The sequence below is a fragment of the Lynx canadensis genome, chromosome A1 (genome assembly GCF_007474595.2).
Source record: "Lynx canadensis isolate LIC74 chromosome A1, mLynCan4.pri.v2, whole genome shotgun sequence".
Lineage (NCBI taxonomy): Eukaryota > Metazoa > Chordata > Mammalia > Carnivora > Felidae > Lynx > Lynx canadensis.
Window position 1 is genome coordinate 115,066,941 of NC_044303.2, and position 23,655 is coordinate 115,090,595.

The following is a 23,655-nucleotide window of genomic DNA, read 5'->3' on the forward strand; positions in this document are numbered from 1 at the left end:
TGTTCCAGGAGTCACCGCTCCTCCTACTTACTTCTCGGAGCGGGGATGGGTGTCACTCCCGGCCCGAAAGCCCACTGGGGCCTTGGGATGAAGTAACTCAGGGGTAAAGGGCGGAGAGCAAGAGGTCCTCCTGGGGGCCCGCCTCGGCGTCGCCAACGTCCTCCGTCGGGACCTCCCCCCCCCCCACCGCACCCCCCCCCCCCCCCCCACCCCCAAAGCGAGGGCCTGGAAAGCGGGCGACGGCGGGAGGCGCCGGGAAGAGCGCGCCGGAGGGAGGTGCCGGGAAGGGCGGGCGGGGCCGGGGCCGCGGGCGGGGGCGGGGGCGCCGCGCTGCCCATTCCTCTTCGGAGCCGGACTGGAGGGAGACAAAGCGGCGGCCGTCGGCTTCGGGCCTCGGGAATTCTTCCTGCGCTCGCCCACTCGCCGCAGGTAACTCTTCAGGCGGACGCGGGCTCCGCACCCGGGCTGAGGGGCTCCTCTTGTGGGCGGGCCGGCCACTGTATTCTCCGCGACGCCGCCCTGAATCGGGCTTCTGAAGGGCTGCGGTGCGGCGCCCGACCGGTTTCTCTTGCGGGGCCCCCGGCCTGCTCCTCTGGGGGGCGAGCGGGCGGGGCCGCCTCTTCCTGCGCTGTGGAAGTTGAGGGCCGCAGTGGCTGGTCGGAGCGAGCTGCAGCCCCCGCGCGGACGCGCCGTTTCCTCCCGGGAAAGTTTCTCCCGGTTTCTAAACTTTGTCGCGGCCGACTCGGCGCGCGCGCCCGACCCCCTCGGCCGCCTTCCTTGTGGAGCGGAGGCTGCGCGCTGTTTCCGGTACGGGAGTGGCGGAGAGTTGAGCTTTCCTGTGAAGTGATTGTGGTTTGTGGTTTCCGTGGTCGCACCCTCCTCCCCCGCCTCCGAAACTTGGCTGGCGGGTGGACGTGAGGATTGCGGAGCCCGAGGTCCCGCACGCGCGGCCGGGGCGAATGTGAGAGTGCAGTGCTGTCTTTCTCGGACTGGGTCTGGCTGGGAAGGTGCGCCACACCCGAGTGGACTTTTGGCGTGTACCAAGTTAACCTTTGTTGTGCAATTACTCAGTCTATTCGTGCTGGTTAATAGGACGTACTTCCCTCTGGTTAGTTCTGGTATTCACGGGTGGCGTTGGAGTCTTTTTTGTGGACTTTTAAAGGAGTGTGCGTGTGTGAAGCACTTGTTGGAACAAATGTGGACCGAATGCCTGACCCTGGCTTGGCAGGAATGGCTTCCCAACAATGCAGGCGGCAGTTGGCTCAAACCAGGATTGGCAGACACCCTCATGTCCTCCTGCCTCTCTAACATTTTTTTGGTGTTTGTTTTGTACAGAATCTACAGTTTAGAAGATTATGTTAAGATATGGTAAGTCTCCAAATAAACTTAGGGCATATCGTATATATGTTGAAGGAAACGGTTACATCATTGTATTGTTGCCACAGGATAAGCATTTCCATGAGAGGATATTTTTTTTTTTTTTTGGCACTGACTTTTTAAAGGACACTACAGGTATATGTTACTTTAAGAAAATGTAGGTTAAATTACTGTTATTAATTAAATAAATTAAAATAATTTATACAAATTTAATTGTTATTTGTTTCATAAGATGTTAAAAGTGGAGAAATTACCGATAGCCTCTCGCCAGTTATTTATCCTTCTTAACTTTTAAAAAATAACTGTTTTATCCACTTTTCTTTCAGACCCACAGATGATTTAAGATTTCGTCTGTGCCCCCCAAGAGCTGACAGTGTAATGTAGGGAAGGTATATAGCCTAGATGTAGTGTAGGGCAGACCCTAACAGTACTTGTCGATGGGTCAAATTTTATACACTACTAACGATAAAAGAAACTTGCGGACGCATGGAGAGGGGGCTAATAAGTTTTGTTTGGAGAAGTCCAGAAAGGCTTCTGGAAGAGAATGGCATTTGAACTGGATGAAACATAAGTAGGGTTTTGTCAGTGGAGGAAACATAAAAGAGAAGAGGAGTTTGTGGAATTGTGACATAACTCTTCTGGTTTTCCTTAAATTTTTGGCTCTTTTCAGTTGTGTGTTGTTGTTGTTGTTGTTTTTTTTTCAGTCTACTCATGCCCGAGATTCTATCCAACATGTCTCAGTTTTTCACACCATTGACGTGGCATCACCTTCATTCCCATCATCAACATTTCATTCCAGACAGTGATTGAGAGATCAGGGGTGCCTTTTCCACGGTGAGAATCTCTTCTCACAGTCTCCCTGTCTTCAAACTTAGATACTAAAGTCCAAGCTTCTCTTCTTACCGTGGATGTCTCACCTGACCTACATGGTCACCTGTACACCAGAGAGCTGAGTGTCCTAGGGGCTTCTCAGCCTCAGCATGCCCAGAATGAGACACTTTTCTGGAAACCTAAACCACATGTGGAGATCAGCAGTAACTGGTAGGGTCCTGGAATTTTTTTTGAGAAAGTAATAGCCTGAGACATGATGGACAGACTGGTTGTTGCGGGTGGTGGTGTGTAGTGCTGGTGAAGATCTGGACAAGGGAACACGGTCCTCTGCTTGTGTTGAATGTCCTGAGATAGGAATGAACTTCATGTGGCTTGAGACCTAAGAGAAGACCTGTATATCTTGAAAACTTTTGGGGTGGGGAAGGCCTCACATGAGATTGCAGAATGCCAGGTCACGTTTGAATTTTATGCTAAGAGCTGTAAGCAGCTATTGTGGGGAGTTTCATGATCTGGTTTTTTTGTTTTTTGTTTTTTTTTAAAGTTTATTCATTTATTTACTTAAAAAATTTTTTTAATGTTTATTTTTGAGGGAGAGGCAGAGTAAGAGTAGGGAGGGGCTGAGCGAGAGGGAGACAGAGAATGCAAAGCAAGCTCTAGGCTCTGTCCCTGATGTCAGCATGGAGCCCTGTCAGCATGGAGCCTGACGCGAGGCTTAAACTCATGAACTGTGAGATCATGATCTGAGCCAAAGTAGGACGCCCAGCCGACTGAGCCACCCAAGCGCCCCGAGGTTCGCTTATTTATTTTTGAGAGAGGGAGAGAGAGGGAAGTGTGAGTGGGGGAGGGGCAGAGAGCGGGAAGGAGAGAGAATCCCAAGCAGGCTCCATACTGTCAGTGCGGAGCCCAGCATAGGCCGAAGCCATGAATGGCGAGATTGTGACCCGAGCAGAAGTCCAAGGCTCAACCCACTGAGCCACCCAGGGGCCTTTCATGATCTGATTTTTTAAAGGAAGAGCACTCCTGCTTGTGCTTCGAAGCCTTGTGTACAAATGAAAATAGGGAGTTAAGCAAGGAAGATGGTGGGAATGCGGTGGTGGGGATAAAGGGAGCTGTATTTTGGGGAAATGAGACAGGACTTAAATATGGATTGGATGTAGGGGTGTAAGCTTATCTGTAACTGTTTCCTCAATGATACCCCTGCTCCCATTGTATTTTGTCCCTTTCACGATGAGCTTTTAGTCATATCTCATGACTCAAGTTAGCCCTTTCCTTTCTGGTAGCAAACCTTCTCACCAGGAGGTGTCCTGCATTGTATTGTACCTTATTACTGATGTCCCTGCTTGCTTTTTCCTCCAGGAAGTGGGCTTCTGAGCCCCTTGATAACCTTAGCATTTGACTTGGTACCTTGCCTGGAGGGCAAATTAGATACTTGTTGAATGAAGGAGGAAAAAGTGGCTTCTTAGCTTGGAGTCTAGCTTGTGGGTGGAACTGTGATGGATGAGGCAGTAGTCTGATTATGGCAAACTGAAAACCATCTCCATTCCATTCTTCTTCCTTTTCTACGCGTATCTAATCAGAGATGAAATCTTCTCCATCCATTGTTCATCTTACATTAATTACTTTTTTCTGTTTTCTCTACTTCCACCGTAGTTTAGATTATCTTATCTTTGAACTATCAAAACTACTTGTTCTCTGGATAAATTGTTCTATTATTGTTTGCTTTGGTGCCTTTTTCATATTTTTTCCTTTGCCTGGAGCACTGTTCTCTTTTTCATCCATCTGACAAACTCATTTACTCTTTAAAACCCACCTTAGATGTCACTGCCTCTGGTTTTCTCTTAGAACTCAGTGCTTCTTGGGTCGTTTGTACATATTCTGTGGTTGCATCTTTTATACTGTTTGGTAAATATTTTTATGTATGCCTTCCTCCCAGCTGGGGGTTTCTTAGAAGTGAGGTCTAGGCTTTTATTTTGACAAAACTTAAAGTATGATATACATGTAGAAGAGCGCTCAAATCATAAGAGTACCTGCTTATTGAAGTAGTTGAGTGAAGACCATCACATCCTATCCAGACCAAGAAACAGTAAATTACCAGCCAGTACTCTGGAAATCCCTTCTTGTCAGTTTGAAGTCACTACCTGTCTCTGTGCTCATTTCAGTTTTTAATCTGATATTTGGGAACATTATAGTTGCCATAGTTAGTTGAGTGTCATAGTGTTAATTAGTGTTTGCCATAGTTAGTTGAGTGTCTTCCTGTCTTCCCCTCCAGCTTTTCAGTCTTTATACCTAAGCAGAACTCACATTCATTTGAGAAACTTACTACTATCGCCTTGTTGAACTGGTCAGACTCTGGTTGGCATTCAAGGGCTTCTGAATTCTGGCCCTAACTTAACTTGTTCAAATTTATTTTCTACTGTAAATTCAAATTAATTTTCTACTTACAGTAGACGTATGTGTCCTCTGCACCTGCCAGCCATTCATACTAGAGTGCCTCATCCTTCTCTGACACAAATGCCATCCATTTATGAAGGCTTATTAACATGTTTTACCATTGAGACATTTTTCATCATGGCTGAAATGATCTTTAATTGATGAGAAATCTAAAATTTGCCCCTAATTATGACATTCTCACTATCCTGTTTTTTGGTATTTTTTTTGTGTGTTTTTTGGTGGTTAAATATATGTAACAAAATGTACCGTTTAATTATTATGTATACTGGTGGCATTGAGTATATTCACGTTTTTGTGAACTTACCACCATGATCCATATCTGCAATTTTTTTCATTTTCCCAAACTGAAACTTCATATTCGTTAAACAGTAACTCCCCATTTTGCCTCTCTTCAGTCCCCTGACAACCACCATTGTACTTTTCTTCTCTTGAATTTGATTACTGTAGGCACCTCACGTAGGTGGAATACTACAGTCTTTGTTCTTTTGTGACTGGTTTATTTTACTTAGCATAATACCTTCAGGGTTCACCTGTGTTGTAGCATGTGTCAGAATTTCCTTTCTTCTTTAGGCAGAATGATACTCCATTATCTCTTCATCTGTTGATGGATACTTCGGTTGCTAGCACTTTTTGGATGTTAATAACACATCTTCACCAACACTTGTTATTTTCTTTCTTTTTAAAAATTTTATTATTAATGAGAGACAGAGTGAGCGCATGTGCACGCGAGCTGGGGAGCAACAGAGAGCAGAGGAGGGAGAGAGAGAACTCCAAGCAGGCGCTGCCCTGTCAGCGGGGAGCCTGTGGCGGGGCTTCATCTCAAGAACTATGAGATAATGACATGAGCCAAAATCAAGAGTCAGTGCTTCAAAACCACAGTGAGATACCACCTTACACCTGTCAGGCTGGCTAACATTAACAACTCAGGCAACAACAGATGTTGGCGAGGATGCGGAGACAGAGGATGTCTTTTGCATTGCTGGTGGGAATGCAAGCTGGAGAAGCCACTCTGGAGGAGGTTCCTCAAAACATTAAAAATAGAACTACCCTACGACCCAGCTAATTGCACTACTAGGTATTTATCGAAGGGATACAGGTGTTCTGTTTTGAAGGGATACATGCACCCCAATTTTATAGCAGCACTATCAACAACAGCCAAAGTATGGAAAGAGCCCATCAATGGATGAATGAATAAGGAAGATATGGTGTGTGTGTGTGTACACACACACACACACACACACACATACACACAGTGGAGTATTACTCGGCAATCAAAAAGAATGACATCTTGCCATTTGCAACTACGTGGATGGAACTAGAGGGTATTACGCTAAGTGAAATTAGTCAGAGAAAGGCAAATATGACTTCACACATATGACGACTTTAAGGGATAAAACAAATGAACATAAGGGAAGGGAAACAAAATAATATAAAAACGGAGAGGGACAAAACATAAGAGACTCTTAAATATGGAGAACAAACAGGGTTACTGGAGGGGTTTTGGGGGGGTGGGCTAAATGGGTAAGGGGCATTAGGGAATCTACTCCTGAAATCATTGTTGCACTATATGCTAACTAATTTGGATGTAAATTAAAAAAAAATAAATTAAAAAATGTCGATAACCCTTTGAGCCACCCAGGCGCCTTTTCTTTCTTTTCTTTTCTTTTCTTTTCTTTTCTTTTCTTTCTTTCTTTCTTTCTTTCTTTCTTTTCTTTCTTTCTTTCTTTCTTAATAGCCATCCTAATGGAAGTGAGGTGATATTTCTTTGCAGTTTTGATTTGCATTTCTCTGATAAATGATGTTGAGCATCTTTTCATGTGCTTATGATCCATTTGTATATTTTCTTTGAGGAAATCTCTGTGCAAGAGTTTTAATTGGGTTGTTAGCTCCCTACCCCCCTTTTGAGTTATAGGAGTTTTTTATGTGTTCTGGATTTTAAAAAAATTCCAGCATAGTTAACATACAGTTTTACAGTTTCAAGTATATGGTGTAGTGATTCAACAATTCTGTGCATTACTTAATGCTCATCATAATAAGTGTATCCTTAATTCACCTATTTCACTCACCCCCACCCACCTCCCCTCTGGTAGCCATCATTTATAGTTAAGTGTCTGTTTTTTGGTTGTGTCTTTTTTTCTTTGTTTTGTTAAATTGTACATATGAGTCAAATCATATGGTATTTGTCTTTCTCTGATTCATTTCACTTAGCATTATATTTTCTGGATCCATCCATGTAGCAAATGGCAAGATTTCATTCTTTTTTATGGCCGAGTAATATTCCATTGTGTGTGTGTGTGTGTGTGTGTGTGTTGTAACACACCCCACATCTACTTCATCCATTCATCAATAGATGGGCACTTGGGCTGCTTCCATAATTTGGCTATTGTAAATAATATTGCAGTAAACATAAGGATGCATGTATCTTTTTGAATTAGTGTTTTCATATTCTCTGGGTAAATATCCAATAGTGGGTGTACATTCTGGATATTTATTACTTTTCAGTATATGATTTGTAAATATTTTATCTATGTTTATGGGATGATAATGTCCTTTGATTCATGAAACTTTTACATTTTGATCAAGGTCAGCTTACCTGGTTTTTCTTTTGTTGTTTGTGCTTTTGGTGTCATATGTAAATCATTGCCAAATCCCATAGCATGGAGCTTTTATGCTTTTTTTCTCCCCTCAACTACACTGTGGACATCTTGAGGGAAGGAACTAAGTTACTATTGTAGCTGCTTTACCCTTCAGCACAGTGAGCACATGGTGAACAAGGAGAAAGTAGGGAAAAATTTTTTTTAATGTAATTTTTAAATGGTCATAACGAACACTCAAGATTTATGTGTAGGGTGGGGTGTTTCCTGCTATTGGTGATTTGTCATTGATTAGTCTGTCTCATGAATTAGGATGATAACGTGTTTTTAGGCGTTAGACAGTGTGTGAGCACAGGAGGGGCAGAGAGAGGGAGACAGAATCCAAAGCAGGCTCCAGGCTCTGAGCTGTGAACGGTGAGATCATGACCTGAGCCACCCAGGTGCCCCAGGGAGGAGTTTTTTTTTTTTTTTTTTTTTTTTTATTTATTTATTTTTTATTTTGAGAGAGAAAGCACGGGAGGGGCAGAGAGAAAGGAAGAGAGAATCACATTTAGGCTGTGTGCTGCCAGTGCAGAGCTGGATGCAGGGCTTTGAAGTCAGGGACCATGAGATCAGGACCTGAGAAATCAGGAGTTGGACACTCAACCAGCTGAGCTACCTAGCCTTCCTTAGGAGTTTTTAATCTTTTAAGTCCCAGCTGGAGAGCTTAGAGTTTGAACTTTGCTATCTGTGTAATGAATAAGAGAATTTATGAAGTATATTTATTTAAACTTCTAATGTGATAAAATGATAAAATTTAATTCCTGAACAGGAAATGTTTTTATTCATATTAAGTGGGTTGTCTTGCAAGTAAAACTAGTGAGCTAGTTCAGTACTTAAATAGCATTAAATTGCAGGTTTACCTTCCTTAAGACTCTTCTAGACCTTAAAATCTTTTGGTAGATGCTGAGCTCCTTCAGGGTAATTACATCCTTCTGAATCTTTGACTCCTATGATACCTGACTCATTTTTTTTAATTAAAAATTTTTTTTAATGTTTATTACTTTTGAGAGAGAGAGAGACAATGAGACAGTATGAGCGGGGGGGGGCAGAGAAAGGGAGATGCAGAATGCAAAGGAGGCTCTGAGCTGTCAGCATAGAATCAAGCTCATGACCTGAGCCGAAGATGGTTGAAGACGGATGCTTAACCGACTGAGCCACCCAGGCGCCCCTGATTCATTTATAAACCCATAACAGGTACTCTTCAACAAATACTGAATTAGTTATAGTAGGTATACATATGCTATATATAGGATTGTGCCAAGGGGTGGAGGCATGGTTTTACATCCAGTTTATTAAAGTTAAAAAAAATTTTTTTTTTAATGTTTATTCATTTTTGAGAAACAGAGACAGAGCATGAGTGAGGGAGGGGCAGAGAGAGAGGGAGACAGCCAGTCAAAGCAGGCTCCAGGCTCTGAGCTGTCAGCACAGAGCCCGAAGCTGGGCTTGAACTCATGAACCACGAGATAATGACCTAAGTTGAAATTGGACGCTTAACTGGCTGAGCCACCCAGGAGCCCCTTATTAAAAAAGTTTTTTGTAATAAAGCTCATAGCACCTAAAGATAGACACTGGTAACGATTTGGTGTACATCCTCTAATCTTTGTTTTTGGGTATGTATATTGACAATAACTTTTATAAAAATTAGTTTTTACTTTGTCTTCTTTTGTAATCTACTGTTCATTTGTCGTAATTTGAACATTTCCCCTATTAGTAGGATAAGATTAACCTTTATTTTACGTATCCCTTTGAAAAAGGAAACACCACCAAATATACTAGACAGTGACATCAATTGTAAGACCCATCCAGATGTTAGAGGCTTAAAAATGTGAAATATGTATGCTTAGAACTGATGATATATGATTAATTGCACAGTACCGATATAGCATATTAATGATCACCTACTATTCCATTTTGTAGGTTCTTTTTGATCAGCCCTATTAGACATTTAGTTTGCTTGTAGAGCCGTGTTAGTGTAGCTCAATCTTCTCCCCATCTTTGATTATTTCTTGAGGTTAACTTGGAAAAGGTTTGCTACTCTTAAAATATTTTTAATTATAGTTAAACATACATAAGATAAAACTTCCCATTTTAATAGTTGTTAAGTGTATACTTCAATGGCCTTAAATACATTTGATGTGCAACCATTATCACTATCTATTTTCGGAACTTTTTTGTCATCCGAAACAAACTTTGTATGTATTTGACAGTGACTTCCCATCCTCCCTCTACCCAGCCTCTGATAACCTCTCTTCTACTTACTGTCTCTATGAATTTGCCTATTTTAGGTACTTCATATAAAAGTGGAACCATACAATATTTGTCCTTTTGTGTCTGGCTTATTTCACTTATTGATACAATGTTTTTAAGGTTCATTCATGTTGTAGCATGTGTCAGAATTTCCTTTTTTTTTCCCTTAAAATTTTTATTGTGGTGAAATAAACATAAAATTTACTATCAGTGGGGTGCCTGGTTGGCTCAGTCGATTAAGCATCTGACCTTGGCTCAGGTCTTGATGTCGCAGTGAGTTAGAGCCCCGTGTTGGGCTCTGTGCTGACAGCTCAGAGCCTGGAGCTTGCTTTGGATTTTGTGTCTTCTTCCTCTCTCTCTACCCCTCCCCTGGCTCTCACTCTGTCTCTCTCAAAAGTAAACATTAAAAAATTCAATAAAATTTGCTACCATTGATTAATGATTTAGTTTAAATATTTATTTTGAGAGTGAGAATCCCAAGCAGGCTGTGTGCTGACAGGGGAGAGAGAGACTGATGTGGGCTCATTTGTGACCTGAGCTGAAATCAAGAGTTGGTCGCTCAACGGATTGAGCCACCCAGGTGCCCTTTTGTGTTTTTTTAGAGAGATAGAGATTGTGTGCACGTGTGTGTAAGAGAGCTAGCATGGGGGAGGGCCGAGGGAGAGACAAAATCTCAAGCAGGCTCCATGCCAAGTGGGGAGCCCCATGCAGGACTCAATCTCAGAACCCTGAGCTAAAATCAAGAGTTGGATGCTTAACTGACTGAGCCACCCATTTGTCCCTAAAATTTACTCTTACCTAGTTTTAAGCCTACAGTTCTGTGATATTAATTACATTTATGTTGCAGTGCAACCTTACCGCCATACATTTCTAGAAATCTTTTTATCTTGTAAAAGTAAAACAACTCCCCATTTTTATTAAACAACATTATGAACTCCCCATTTCTTTCTTACTCCAGTTTCTGGCAGCCACTATTCTACTTTGTCTCTTTGACTGCTCTTGGTACTTCATAAAAGAATCATGTAGCATTTGTCTTTATGTCTTGTTTTACTTATTAACTATTTACTTATTAACTAATTCACTTATTAACATATACTATGTCTGTATGTCTTGTTTACTTATTAACATAATATCCTCAAGATTCATTCATGTGGTAGCATATGAAAATTTCCTTCCTTTTTAAGGCTGAATAATATTTTATTATATGTATGTATATACACACACCACATTATGCTTATTCATTCATTTCTTGATGAATGATACTTCATATTTTAGCTACTGTGAATGCTGCTATGAACATGAATGTACAAATATCTCTTGGAGACCCTGCTTTCACTTTTGGATATACCCAGAAGAATTGCTGGATTATAGGGTACATTTATTTTTAATTTTTTGAGGAACTGTCAAACTTACCACTTTACATTCCTACCAGCAGTGCCCAAGGGCTCTAATTTCTCTATTTCTTTGCCAATACTTGATATTTTCTTTTTTTCTTTTTTTTATGGTAGCCATCCTAATGAATTTGAGGTGGTATTACATTGTAGTTTTTTTTTTTTTAATTTTTAACGTTTATTTATTTTGAGAGACAGAACATCAGCAAGGGAGGGGCAGAGAGAGAGGGAGACACAGAATCCAAACCAGGCTCCAGGCTCTGAGCTGTCAGCACAGAGCCTGAAGCGGGGCTCTAACTTAACAAACTGTGAGATCATGACTTGAGCCGAGGTTGGATGCTTAACCAAGCGACCCACACGCCCTCATTGTAGTTTTGATTTGCATTTCCTAATGATTGGTGATGTTGAATATCTTTCATGTGTTTTTTAGACATCCCTATATCTCTGGAGAAATGTCTATTCAAATCCTTTGCACATCATTGGGTTGTTGTTTGGTTTTTAGTTTTAGGAGTTTTCTCTATTTTCTGAGTATTAATCCTTATCACATATGACTTGAAAATACTTTCTTCCATTCTCTGGGTTGCCTTTTGATTCTGGTAATAGTATCCGTTGATACACAAAAGTTTTCATTTTGATGAAGTTCAATTTATCTATTTTTTTTCTTTTGTTACCTGTGTCTTTGGTGCCATATGCAGGAAGTCATTGCCAAATCCAGTGTCATGAAACTTTTACCCTGTGTTTTCTTGTAAGTTTTATGGTTTTAGCTCCTACATTTAGGTCTTTGATTCATTTGAGTTTATTTTTCTTTATGATGTTAGGTAATGGTCCAACATCATTCATTTGCATGTGGTTACGCAAGTTTACTCAAGACCATTTGTTGAAAAGACTGTCTTTTCCTCATTGACTGATTTTGACACCTTTGTCAAAAATCATTTGACAGTAAATGTCAAATTTGACTGTAAATGTCATTTCTTTCTGGACTGTCTGTTCTGTTCTGTTGGTCTATATGTCTGTCTTTATGCCAGTACCACACTGTTTTGATTACTGTAGCTTTGTGTTAAGCTGATGTCAAAATAGCTCTTGAAGCTAACAATATTTTGTATTATTCTGTGGTTTAGTTGTATGTACGTGCTGTTGTGAAAATCAAATGAATCCATTTAACTTTCCTGTGTTTTGATTGTTGAAGTGATTACACAATTGTTTGAGTTTGTTAAAACTCAAGGAATAGTATAACAGAGTGAATTTTAGTGCATATTAAAAGTGATACAATAGGTAAATATAGGTTTTTTTCAAGTTTGATTACTTCCTTAGCCCAAATCATTTTTTCCTCATGAGTGACTGTGAAGCCACACCCTTAAAAGTAAAAGTATTCTGGGGCGCCTGGGTGGCTCAGTCGGTTAAGCGTCCGACTTCGGCTCAGGTCATGATCTCACGGTCCGTGAGTTCGAGCCCCACGTCGGGCTCTCTGCTGACAGCTCAGAGCCTGGAGCCTGTTTCCGATTCTGTGTCTCCCTCTCTCTCTGACCCTCCCTGTTCATGCTCTGTCTCTGTCTCAAAAATAAATAAACATTTAAAAAAAAAAATAAAAGTATTCAAGAATTTTCATTATAATGTCCATGTTAGCAGATTTAAGTCTTTTTTTTTTTTTAATGTTTACTAACTTTGAGAGAGAGAGCATGTGTGTGGTATGAGTGGGGGGGGACAGAGAGTGAGGGAGAGAGAGAATCCCAAGCAGGCTCCCACACTTCTGTCAGTGCAGAGACAGGACTTGACATGCTCAATCTCAGGAACTGTGAGAGATCATGACCTGAGCCGAAATTATGAGTCAGAAACTCATGAGTCAGATGCTCCAGGTGCCCCTGGAGGATTTAAGTCATATTAGTACCTTCTATTTTCTTTTAAGAAAAAAAGTTAAATACATCAGGCATCTGTGAGCACTTCATGGAACAACAGTTCGTAAAATTTGCCCAGATGTGAGTGTGCTAGCTTCCAGACCTTAAGGTGTTTGTACAGTGTGTGATCAGCTCAGCCCCTCACATGGTGGACTGGCTTGAACGTGCTGAACAGTGTGGGGAAGTGGACAGTCTGGCTTGACTTGCCCTGTCTCATGCTGTTTGCTCACTTGCAAGAGCACTATACTAAATTTATGCGTTATTGAAAGTTCAAAATGTGCAGAAATAACCATGCTTCAAAATAAAACTTCAACATTGCTCTTTCTCTGTTGGAGCCGCTAAATGTTCATTATTTTCTTCTTTAGTTTTTTTCATAGCTATCAAACTTCTCTATGTGACAGTGTGCCCCTAGCCCCATTTCTAATGGAGCTTGAAATTAACATGATTTCTGTTTACTTGTTGATGGACTGTCATCTATCAACCCCAGTTTTTTTTTTTTTTTTATTTTTTTTTTTCCAACGTTTATTTATTTTTGGGACAGAGAGAGACAGAGCATGAACGGGGGAGGGGCAGAGAGAGAGGGAGACACAGAATCGGAAACAGGCTCCAGGCTCTGAGCCATCAGCCCAGAGCCTGACGCGGGGCTCGAACTCACGGACCGCGAGATCGTGACCTGGCTGAAGTCGGACGCCCAACCGACTGCGCCACCCAGGCGCCCCTCAACCCCAGTTTTTGATAGTGATTTAATTTGTGCTTTTTCAGTGGCTCAAGTTTGGAGTAATGCATATATGTAAATATGATTTGAAAGGCAACTTTGAGTGTTCCTTAAAAAAATTTTTTTTTTAATGTTTATTTATTTTTGAGAGAGACAGAGACAGAATGCGAGTGGGTTAGGGGCAGAGAGAGAGGGAGACACAGAATCCGAAGCAGACTCCAGGCTCCAAGCCGTCAGTAGAGAGCCCAACCTGGGGCTCGAACTCACGTGCTGTGAGATCATGACCTGAGCAGCAGTCGGCCGCTCAACTGACTGAGCCACCCAGGCGCCCCTTGAGTGTTATTTTAAATGTTTGTAATATAGATTGGTCATTTGGAACAAGTATTACATGAATAGTGTGATTTGGTTTAAAAAAATTTTTTTTTAATTTGAATTTGTTTTTTAATGTTTTTTTATGTATTTTGAGAGGAAGAAGAGAGAGAGCGCGCTAACAAGCAGGGGAAGGGCAGAGAAGGAGAGGCGGAATAACAAGCAGGCTTTGTCAGCACAGAGCCTGATGTGCTGTCACAAACTGAGATCATGACCTGAGCCAGGATCCAGAGTTGGATGCTTGGTGTGCCTGGGTGGCTCAGTTGGTTAAGAGTCTGACTCTTGATCTTGGCCCAGGTCATGATCTCATGGTTCTTCGTGGGTTTGAGCCCTGTGTCTGTGCTGACAAGTGCAGAGCCCACTTGGAATTTTCTCTCCTCTCTGCCTCAACCCCACTCGTGCTTGTTCTCTCTCTCTCTCTTCAAAATAAATAAATAACTTGGAAAAATAAAAAAAAAAAAAGATGCTTAACCAGCTGAGCTGCCCAGGTGCCCTGGGTTTTAAAATTTGTTGTCACCTGGGGGCGCCTGGGTGGCTCACTGGGTTAAGCATTGGACTCTTGATTTGGGTTCAGGTCATGATCTCATGGTACTTGGAATCAGCCCCAAGTCAGGCTCCATGCTGACAGAGTGGAGCCTGCTTGGAATTCTCTCTGCCTCTTTATCTCTGTCTTTCTTTCTCTCTGTCCCTCCCTCTCCCCTTGCACTCTCACTCTGTCTCAAAAATAAAGTAAATATACTTAAAAATTTTTGTTGTCTGTCCCATGTTCCAATTATAGTAGAAGAGCAGGAATTACACTGTGGAAGTTGTTATAATTTTAAGCTGTAAAGTTTTTTTAAAAGAGACTTCCAGGGCTTTAGAGAAGAAACAAACTATCATTTGCCTTAAAATATTGTAATGAATATTTATTATTTTTAAAAAATATTTATTTTGAGAGAGCGTGTGTGGGTGCATGCAAGGCGGGGGAGGAGCAGAGAGAGGAAAGAGAATCCCAAGCACGCTCCTCCATTTACTGACTGAGCCACCTAGGTGCCCCTGTAATGAATAATTGATCCAGTTTAATCTCAGTGTTAAATAACTGGTCTTATTCCTTAATTGCTAATTTAAAGACTAGTTCTATTCTGGATTGCTTAATTTTGGCTATTGCATTTAACTGTATTGAGCTGGGATTTCCCTCATTTACTTATTCTGAGATTCATTATTAAATATTGTCATAATAAGTGGACCATCATTTACATTTTCAAAATGTTTTATTGTATCATTTTTGTTTTGTTTTGTTTTGTTAATATTGACATGAATTGAAGATGTGAATTGGAAGCCTGTTTAATTATTAGTTACAATCTTCTACTGGTTTATTAACCAGGTAGAACTGCAGACTGTTCTGAAACTGAAGTGCTATCATAACTCAGGAAATGCATTCAGTGTGGCCCTTTCAAGTGACATGAAGGATAGGAGCCTTTGCTAATAGTCTGTTACCCTGTGCAGCTCTGATCCATGCTTTTCTTTGCAAGCAAAGATGCATTGTTAACTATTCTCTCATGGTATGATGAATATTTCATTATGTTAAATATTTCAATATTAATCTAGACTCTTAATCATGGTTTGTGAAAAATGATAGTGCAGTGAATAAGGCAGAAGCTGAAAGGGTAAGTCAGTGTTCATGGGGTTTTCTGTTTGTGGGGATCTCTGAATTGGTAAAGGTTTCTTACAGTCATCTTTTATCATTTTCTTGCTTCCTTGGACCTAAGGGTCATCATATTCTTAGAAAAGCTGTAGTCTGACTTTGAAGTGTATCTTTAGAAACCTGTCATTTTGCAGAGAAGTGGCTAAGTGAAATGTGAGCTTGATCTCTTGGGAGGAGGAGGGAAAACCAGGGAAATGGCAATACTTGAGAGAAATTTAAGCTTCTTTGGGGTCATTAAGACCAGTGAAAGACATATTGTTTTCTAGGTATCTTTATTGAGTCAGGGTCAGAGGCAGCATTTAGTTTGCTTTATCTCTACTTCAGTGGGAAGGGTTCAATTAAATACAGTAAGTCTGCCTTTCAAAGCACATGCTGGGAGATGTTAAGAATGTGTAAGTCACCTTTGCTAACCTCAAGAAGTTTACAAACTAATGGGATTATTAGTCTTGTTATAGCAGTCTATACTTACTTTTGCTAATCTGTAAGAAGAGACATTTCTTATTTCTTTCCTCAAGTGCTAATGTTGCTAGATGAAACCTAAAACAGTCAAGGCAGGTATTAATCATTTATAGATTGTTATGGTGAAAGTTATCATACTCAAAAAAGCCATGGTCCCTGTGTTCAAAAGGGAGTTCCCAGTTTTCTGGGAGACAGATGCACTGACAGTGCTGTGTGGCAAGGACTATAATAGAGATACTTGTGAAGTGCTGGGGGAACCCAGAAAAGAGGCAACAGTTCTTTCTGTGGGAGCAGAGGACATTTGTGTGAGTCTTGAAGGAAGATGGAAAAGTCTGGAAAGATGCTTTGGGCAGAGGAAAGGGCTTTTATAAAGGCCTGGAGACATGAATGTGCATTGGAGAAGAATTTCACGGAGTGGATGTAGGTGACTAGTCTGTTAGGCTAGTTGCAGTCAGGTTTGTTTACAGGAGTTTGGGTTTCACCCTGTTTGTGGTGGGGAAGTAGTCCCTCAGCCTTTGAGGAGTGGATTCTATGATAATGATAAATTAGGCTGTCTAGATAATGATTGGAAATGAGAAGACTTCTAGATATTTTAAACCAGAATGTAGGCCAGAGCCCAGAGATAGGAAGGGTTAGTAGAGTCAGGTATTTACTGATGTACAGAGGAGGGGTAGGGAAGAGGATGAGAGGCCTAGAGTCTCCTTCTAGGGTAGCTGGTTGGGTGCATATTTGGTCAGCAGAAATGGAAAAAGCCAAAGAGGGAGAAGATTTGGAGGAAAAAGCTTGGCTTATGGCCTATGGAGTTTGAATAACTTAGCTCTTCAGTTGCTTGTTGGGAAAAGTCCTTTAGATTGGAGAAATGCTGCTCTGGCCACTTCTGACATTCACTGTGGTAGCTGTGAAAAGGTGGAGTTTGCTTCTTTGTTTTTTGGAGGGTGGATGGGTGGAGGGGTTAGTTTTAGGGTTTCTTAAGTAGTATTATAAACTATAAGGATAGAATGGGTCCAGTGTATTTAAAATATGTATGTGTATATATTAAATAAATATATAATTAAAAATATATATTTTAAATATGTTTAAGTAATCTCTACACCCAGTGTGGGGCTTGAACTCAAAACCCTGAGATCAAGAATCTACGTGCTATTCTGACTGAGCCAGCCAGGTGCCCAGGGCCCAAAGTATTTTTAAATTGGGAAAGATAAAGACCAAACCTCTAATGCCTTTGATTTCTTTGCTTATCTTCAAACCTTATTTTTTGTCATTTAAATATTTATCTTCTATTTTTCACTCATGTTTGTTCTTGGAAGTCGTCAAGGTTCTTTGTTGCCATTGTCTCCTCTTATAGCCTGAAACAGTATCCTTCCCCCCCCTCTCCTACAAGAGATCCTCAGTGAGGACTCCCTGACCTTTTGGGAACTCCCTCCTGGATATTCCTCTTGTACACTGATGTATTACAACTATTTTCTGTTGTATTGTAACTATTTTCCTGTCTAGACTGAGCTCTTTCCCCCACCTTTTTTTTTTTTTTTTGAAAATCTTCAACTGTATAGAAAAGTTGAAAATAATAGAGTGAGCACTTGATTCATCAATTCACTTAGATTCACCAGTTGTTAACATTTTTCATGTTTGCTCAGTTGCTTTATATAAGCTTTTTTTGAGGCATTTGATAGTGAACTGTTGATACCAGGGAACTTCACCCTTAAATTCTTCAGCATATAATTCCTAAGAATAAGACACTGCCTTTACCTAACTACAGTATCACATGAGAAATTCTATGTCACAGGAGAAATTTTACATTGATATAGTAACATAATTCCATTTAAGGAGAGGTCCAAAAATCTTGTTGGTTCTCCCTGGGAACTTAGGAACTTGGGAGAAATGCAGACTCTTACATCCTACCCTAGACCTTCTAAATCACAATTTGCCTTTTAGTAAGATTCCCAGAAGTACTTACTGATCTCATGGTATAGTCCGTAGTCCATTTAATTCAAACAGTTGTCCCAGTGATGTTTTTTATGGTTTGTTTTTTTTTTTAAATGCAGGAATCAATAAAAGGTCACATACTGCATTTAGTTGTCATGTCTCTGTAAAGCATTTCTGTCTCCCTCGTCAAATTGGCACTTTGGAAGAGTTTAGGCCCGTTTTGTAGATGCTCTACGGTTTGGATTGGCCTGACTGTTTTAATTTTTGGCAGTACTATGTATGTGATGATGTATCTTTCTGAGGGCATCTCAACAATTGTCACATTGTTCTGGTGGTGATGCCAAGTTTAAACACGTGATTAATTAGCATCTGCCAGATTTCTCCCTTGTAAAGATCCCTATTTCCTTTTGTACTGTTGGGGAGGAAGAATTTCCTTTACCCTTAAGATCCTTCTAGCTGGACTAAGAACCAAATAGACATTAGACTGATTAATAGGAGAAAATCAAATTTAATAATGCACGTAAGGTGGGGCACCTGGGTGGCTCAGTTGGAAGACCATGCAACTCTTGATACCGGGTTTGTGAGTTCAAGCCCCATGTTGGGTGTAGAGATTACTTAAAAATAAAATAATAAAAAAAAAGTGTATGCAAGGGGAATCTAAGCAAACATGGAAATTCCAAAGACAGGCAACAAAATGCTTATATGAGCTAAGGAGAAAGATAGGGACCTAAGGATATGAAGGAGAGAAAGACCATTAGAAGGAAGGTGAAAGGAGACATTTGGAAAACAAAGGTTGCCCTATTAGTAGATAATTTTCTTAGGTAAAGATAATTTGTTAATAGCTGTCTTCCTAATACAAGCAGGCAGTTGAGGGGGAGGTAGAGAGCTTTTACTGAATCTGCTGGGTTTTGATTGCTTTTAACTCAAAATGTTCATGCCAAAGTGGCCCATTTGGAGGAGGCCTGCCCCTGGTCCTCACAGTACTTAATAATTAATTGCTGTGATGATCTGATAGGGAATTCTTTAAGAAAAATTTTTTCTTAATGTTTATTTATTTCTGAGAGGGAGAGAGAACAAGCAGGGGAGGGGCAGAGAGAAAGGAAGACATAGGATCCGAAGCGGGTTCTGTGCTGACAGCAGAGAGCCTGATGTGGGGCTCAGACTCACAAACCTTGAGATCATGACCTGAGCTGAGTTGGCCACTTAACCGACTGAGCCACCCAGGTGCCCCTTTTTAATTGTTTTTTTTTTTTAATGTTTATTTATTTTTGAGAGAGAGGGAGACACACGGAGCGTGAGCAGGGGAGGGGCAGAGAGAGAGGGAGACAGAATTTGAAGCAGGCTCAAGGCTCTGAGCTAGCAGCACAGAGCTGAATATGGGGCCCAAACTCACAAACCCTGAGATCATGACCTGAACCAAAGTCAGAAGCTTAACCAACTGAGCCACCCAGGTGCCCCTAAGAGGGATTTCTAATTAGTCTTTTTGTCCCTTGCACGTAGCAGGATCCTAGGATGTGGTAGATGGTCAGTGAATGGCAAATAGATTATCACTAATGAAAATTAGTTTCATCAGTATTAGAGACAATTCTTTTTTTTCAACGTTTATTTATTTTTGGGACAGAGAGAGACAGAGCATGAACGGGGGAGGGGCAGAGAGAGAGGGAGACACAGAATCGGAAACAGGCTCCAGGCTCCGAGCCATCAGCCCAGAGCCTGACGCGGGGCTCGAACTCACGGACCGCGAGATCGTGACCTGGCTGAAGTCGGACGCTTAACCGACTGCGCCACCCAGGCGCCCCAGTATTAGAGACAATTCTTATTTTCACATTCAGTCTGGGTAACTTCCTAGACTCATTCCAAGTTCAGGCATCTTTTCTCCTGGCTCTCCAAGAGTACAGTCTCTTCCTGTGGGCTTCTCCTCAGCTGTGTGAAAAATTTCTCTGCCTTTTAGTCTCATTGTTCTAAAACAAAAACCTCTTTTCCCTTTTGTCTCTCATTTCTTTTGTGTGAGTCCAGATGCTGGTTTCATCTTACTTGCTTTTTTGACCAGAGTCATTCCAGTTTCTTATGGAAACAGGGACTTCCTGTGCGTCTATAATCAGTTGTCTGTTACAGTGGCTTAGTGCAGCTTTCTGAGGAACACTCTTCTGTTGTTCATGGTCTCAGCCATATGGGGTAGAAGGTGAATACAGGAATAGAGATATTCAGTTCATACTGTATAAACACTCACTTCAGCAGCTTTGGAGCTTTTTGTTTTTTCCTTCCCTTGATCTTATGTGTTTTCTTGTTGTGTGTTCCAGACACATAGGCCTTCTCTTTCTCTAAGTCCCAGGAGATGTACTTTGTTACCTCAGCCTGAACGCTTTTCCCCAGAAACTTACTTGCCTGACTCTTCCCTTGACTTTCAAATTTCATTTAAAAAGTTATCAAGATAGAAAGGCCCTTGAAGGACCCCATCTAATTCCATTACCATTGTCCTGGTTAATTTTCTTCCTAACACTAATATAGTCTAGTTTACTTATGTATCCTATTACTATAATGTTGTTTCATGAAGGCAGGGTTTTTTGGTTTTGTACCATGCTGTTAGGAATAGTGCATACATGGAGAAAGCACTCAAATATGTGCTGTTGGAGTTGCTGAATGGTTGACTGAATATTGTTTTTTTAGTTTTACCTTTTGTCCTTTGCTTAGTGCTTTTGCTAATCATTGTGTCTCCTGATGATTGTGGAATGACAGTGTTTTCATTCAGTTGTTCTTGTGTTTCCTTACTGTTTTTGGTGCTTTCAAGAAAACAAGAAAAGGAACATAATAAGTGATTAAAAGTTTTATTACAAAAATAATTATAATTTTTATAAAATAATCATTATCATCAAAATCGTTAAAAATTAATAAATATCTACCCAAGTGTCCTTTTTCTCATAGATTTGTATACCTGAAAGGAAAGGGACAGCTTCTACTATGTGCCATATAAGTGCCTGATATAAAATGTATTTGGGTATGATGATCACATAGAAGTCACTGTTTAATGTAATGCAGTAGATGGGAGACTTTTTACTCTTTTTTTTTTTTTTTAATTAAAAAAAATTTTTTTTAACTTTTATTTTTGAGAGAGCGAGTGAGCATGCACGCAGGGGAGGGGCAGAGAGAGAGAGACACACACACAGAATCCGAAGCAGACCCTAGGCTCTGAGCTGTCAGCACAGAGCCCCCCACCTGGGGCTTGACCTCACAGACCATGAGATCATGACCTGAGCTGAAGTCGGACGTCCCACCGACTAAGCCACCCAGGCACCCTGGGAGACTTTTTACTCTGATGATGTTTTGGCTCTTATTTATTTAGTTAGTTAGTTATTTAGTCATTAATTTTTACATTTAGAGAGAGAGACAAAGTGAGCAGGGGAGAGGCAGAGAGAGAGAGGGAGAGAGAGGATCCCAAAGCAGGCTCTGCACCATCAGCAGTGCAGAGCCCCTTGAGGGCTTGAACTCACCATGAAATCTTGACCTGAGCTGAAATCAAGAGTTGCTTGCTTAACTGACTGAGCCAGGCAGGTGCCCCTATTTATTTATTTATTTGTTTGTTTGTTTATTTATTTATTTAATTTATAAAGTTTATTTACTTAGCTGAAACCAAGACTTGGGATGCTTAACCCACTGAGCCACTAAGGCACCCTGTGTTTTCATACCTCTTATTTTCTTATCCCTTCTTCTTCCTTCTGCCTCTATTCCCATCCTGTTTACATTTTAGAAGAAAGTGACAGGCTTGGTGGGAGGGAATTTAGTAAAATTGGCATATGTCAGAGTGAGTCTTAATTATAAGGGTTACCTTGTGGGGTTTTTTTTTTTTTTTTTGACAGTTACTGGAAGATTGGAGAGTTGAGATTCCAACATCGTGTTAATAACTCTGTTTAATGCAGATGCAACTTTGCTTCCCTGTTACTGCATTGAGGAATCCACAATCCTATATCTTGTGCAATGTGACAGTTAACCATTACTGTGGGTACTTTTAATTTTAAAATTTCCTGATTTGCATTTAAATGAATCATCCTAACATTGCATCAACTTAACCTTGCTGGTAAAAAAAAAAAAATGGCACGGAGTAGCATGGTAAGGATATTCTAAAGCCTTGGATTGGACAGGTTTTAAGAATGATGTGGCCATTCTGTTGTAAATGAACATTTAATGTCTTTAGAGAAGGTATGTAAGCTCTTCTCACCAATGAGGCAGTTTGCCAACAGTCAGCCTCCTTGGTTCTGATGGAACTATCCTTTTATTTTCTGCTCATTGCTTCTCCATTCCTCTTTCTATCATAAAGATTGCTAGTCATACGCCTACATCTCTACCCCTTTCTGAATTTATAGCGAACTTTTGCGTAATAGCCAGGATTGCTATTTATAAGGTAATGAAGACTGAATAACTACAGTTTAATTTTTTATTTAGTTCCACTAAGCATGATCCCTCCTGGAAAAACCTAAGGTTGCTGTAATTCATTAAGGTTGGCTAGCTCTAGTAGGTTTTGTAATAGATCTTGTGAAGGAGTGCTCTGTAAGTTAATTGGAAAACTAGAAACTGCCAACAGTTTAAAAGTTATTTGTTTAGCTACTCTAAATAATACCATTAGTTGTAGAGAAGCAGAAGATATGACAAAGATTAAGGCAGGAGCTTTGTCTTGGTAGGCTTGTAATATTTTAAAATCAGTTTGCATAAATTCATTTCAACTAATACTGTGTCTGCTCTGCATAAAGCAGCTTGCCAGCAACTTAGGAGATATAAAGAAGCATAAGCATAGTTATCATCCTTAAACTTAAAATATAGCTGGGAAAGCCATAGGTTAAACTTGGGAAAAATTAATTACATTTAATAAAATAATTCACAAGCTGTTGAGAGAATGCAAATGAAACAAATACTAGAATTTCAGTGCTGGAAGGACTTGGAGCCTGGGATTCAACCCCCTTTATTTTATAGGTGAGAAAACTGAGGAGCCAGTAAGGTAACTGGACTTGCCCAAGTCAGAGAGTAAGTTAGTGACAAAGCTAGTACCAGAAGCCATGTTCTTTCCAGAGAACATATTCTCATTAGATTTAAATGCTCTACTTGTACTTTCTGAAATCCTTTTTGGGTTGGGGTCACCAGAAGCATAACTTGGCTCTGTAGTATAGTTTAATAATGTTCGGCATCACTTTTGGCAGGGTCTTTGATTAAAGGTGCTGCACAAGGCACTCTGCTTCCATCATGGTTATTGAAAGACTTGAAAACACCCTGAATGGGTTCTCAATTTTCAAGTGTCAGTATATTTCAAGTTTTTCAATGTGAGTGAGTGATTGAGTCCTTTACGTTAACAGTTTTAGCAGCCAGAGTCTGGTGAATTTTTATCGGCAGGTTGGGGACCTCCTCAGAGACATTACTTAATAGAAAGTGGAGTTCTGGAATATAGAACTGGAAGGGACTTCAGGGGAGAATCTTGTTCACTGTTTGCAAAGTCTGGACCAACAGAGCAAGCATACTACTAAGACATGTTTGTCTCACACTGTGGCAAAATATTTTTGAGTGAGTTGCTGACACTAAACTTGTGAGACTTCACATAAATATGTGCATCTCTGGGTCTTTTGAAAAAATTCGTATGATCTGCCAACCCTACATCTGCGTGATAGATAAAGAGTGCCTGGATTTACCTCTCCTGGCT

General features: G+C 40.6%; 1 protein-coding gene across 1 annotated transcript in view; it reads left to right on the forward strand.

The window, feature by feature from the left end:
* Positions 1-300: 300 nt before the first annotated feature.
* Positions 301-23,655, forward strand: part of CTNNA1 (catenin alpha 1) — a 179,983-nt gene continuing 156,628 nt past the window's right edge. Inside the window, exon 1 of the mRNA XM_030319218.2 lies at positions 301-429. The gene's annotated coding sequence lies outside the window, so the exon portion shown is untranslated. The remainder of the gene's footprint in view (positions 430-23,655) is intronic.